This window comes from Panicum virgatum, chromosome 7K (assembly GCF_016808335.1).
Source record: "Panicum virgatum strain AP13 chromosome 7K, P.virgatum_v5, whole genome shotgun sequence".
Lineage (NCBI taxonomy): Eukaryota > Viridiplantae > Streptophyta > Magnoliopsida > Poales > Poaceae > Panicum > Panicum virgatum.
Window position 1 is genome coordinate 1,067,541 of NC_053142.1, and position 2,693 is coordinate 1,070,233.

Here is a 2,693-nt window from a genome sequence, read left to right on the forward strand (position 1 = left end):
TTTTGCACTGCCAGAGCCCAAAAGGTCATCATTCGACTAAATAAACACAAAAAAGGGTCCGTGTTCACGAATTTACAAGTCTCGCCCACATCCTTCTAAGATTATGCAATAAACTAACCACAGAAGAAAAAGGAACTGCCAGTGTAGCTACAGAAATGGCCCTGTATTTTTCATTACTGAAATTATATGGTCAATCACCTGGTCCACATCTCTATATGAACAGGACTGAAGTTCTGTATCTATAATCAGGAAGAGTCCTAAGCATAAGCATCATGTATAGAACAGCAAAGAATCACAAATGTACATACTACTTCTAAGGATCCAAAATGGTGAATACAACTGGTCCAAATGAGCCATATTACCAATGGCAGGCATTTTGTGAACATAATGTGACTGTAGTGGGACAGAATAATACTTGCTAGAAAGCTTCATCAAATCAACCATTATTTGCAACAAGACTGTACGAAAGTTAACAAGATGTCTGACAAGGTGTCTCATTTTCATCAGGTGCACCAGATTTGTCATGTGCCAGTTAGTTCAATTAACTGGTGGGACCTACTCACAATGGATCAAGTTCAGGAATCTAACTAGGCACACTCTTCTATTTTTTAGAACTAAGGGTAAAATGTAAACAAAAGGCAATATGAGAAAAATATATATGTACCAACATCGCATAAATTTGTAAACAGAAAGAGATATGACAGGGAACATTATCAGGGTAAATCAGTTAAGAAGCCAGAGGTCTTGCTGAATGAAAACTGAAGAAGCTAGTGAGGTTGCTTACATTAAAATTTTAAAATACAGATATCTTCTGAAACTAATTCTTTAAGATGCCACATATAATGGTAAATACATCATAAAGTTCCATATGATTAAACAAAATATCAGTATAGGCATGGTATAAGGAATTTCAACCCGCTACTCCATCCTAACCATGAATAGCAACAATATTACTGGAAAATCGTAAGGACTTACAATAGCTCTACTGGAATATTTATACAGTAGGTAAAGTATAGTCAAACCATGTAGAAGTGTGTTGTATCAATTATCAAAACATTTAATTATTGCTCTCAAGAAAAACTGAGCACCTCATGATGCTACCTTCTAAAGTTGTGACTGCTATGTTTTCTCGAATACGCAGGAGAGCTGCGTATCTTTGTATTAATAGAGAGAATAAACCGGCCCCTTACAAACTAGCACACCTCACTCTGAGCCGAGCTGTGAGGGGCTGTGATACACTATGATGTTGTTGCCTAAGAAAAAAACAAAAGCTTGACCCGAGACCACTAACAAGGACTAGGAACTAGCCTAGTCCGAACACTTGACCAGCACTCAAGGAGCTGAGGCTTCGAGCCCCTGCCAGACACCACAAGTGGTGTTCATCCTTGAACGCCTGCAGTAACCTGTCCAAATTTGGGCGGTCTCCTTCAAACACACAAGCGTTTCGGTGTTTCCAAAGAAGCCAAGCACCCAAAATAAACCTGCTATGTTGATTAGCCCTCCTTCATCAATGCAATTGATGGGCCGGCTATCATCATAGCCAATTCCTTTAAGAAGTTGCTCCAATTCGTCCAATAAACCTGTTCAAGTAAACAGTTAAGAATGCACTGTTCAAAACTCCTAATAGTACACGAAACAGATACTAAAAGGTGAATGAGCTAAAAGGGAAATAAGAGCAGTAGTGAACAATGCATAAATTACTAAAGCATGAAGGGTCATACTTTTGAGTAGTACGACTCAGGATCTAGTCTATGTCCATCTCACTTCTTTTTTTATGCCAAAAATAGAGCTTTTTAATTTGCCACCTAAGTAATATATATTTCTTTGTTGTGCTTAATTCAAGGTGCAACAAGGGGGAGAAAAGATACATACTTTAGGCTGGCCAGATTTGGTTCAGACGTTCATAGAGACGAGATTCAGAGGGAGTAAGACGTCTTCTCTTCTTGTGCAGTTCTTTGCATTGTCTTTTTAAGGACTTCACTTTGTTTAAAACTCTCCCATCTTCATAACATTTTTGATCTTGAAAAACAGCATGAGTAATGATCTTCCTTCTCTCGCTCGTGTTTGGCAGCCTACCTTTTCGATTCTTAAAAGAGGAAAAGAGGTCAATAAGTGCATCCCTGTCATGTGGAGACCAAATGAAATTTGTGCCGATGGAAGATGTTGTTAATGGCCTGTTGTCTTCCGACATTTGATAGTCCCGTTGACATGGCGACATTGTTGATGTCCCGGAGATTTGACCTGTTGACCGCCTTGTTGATGTCCGTGTTGATGGTCCGGCGCTTGATGATGATCGCGGCATGCGGCCCAGACGATGCTCACATTCAGGACATCCATTTGCAGCCGCTTCCTGCGCGCGCCTGTTGAAGCAGTAGATAAAGGAATGGATTAGAGGAAACTATTAGCGCTACGACACAACCAAAAAACCATAAAAAATATGACTATTGCGATTGCGATTAGTATATACCCGATTTTTTTTGTCGCGCAAATTAGCCTGAAAATTTTGAACTAAGTCGGAGAAATTGCGCCCGCACAAATCACAGCGGACATCCATCCTCGCGGCGGCGGCTCGCGCTGGGCTTGGGGAGGAGGATGCGCCGAGCGAGGGCGAGCGGAGGAGAGAGCGGCGGCGTCTCGCGCTGGGCTTGGGGAGGAGGATGCGCCGAGCGAGGGCGAGCGGAGGAGAGAGCGGC

At 41.6% G+C, this 2,693-nt stretch overlaps 1 long non-coding RNA gene across 1 annotated transcript; it reads right to left on the reverse strand.

Moving 5' to 3' along the window:
* Window positions 1–1,124: 1,124 nt before the first annotated feature.
* On the reverse strand, window positions 1,125–2,392 carry LOC120639495. The gene is made up of 2 exons (XR_005661450.1): window positions 1,873–2,392; window positions 1,125–1,580 (listed from the first exon to the last, which is right to left on the reverse strand). It is a non-coding gene; the product is annotated as an uncharacterized LOC120639495 (long non-coding RNA).
* Between the last annotated feature and the right edge of the window lie 301 nt (window positions 2,393–2,693).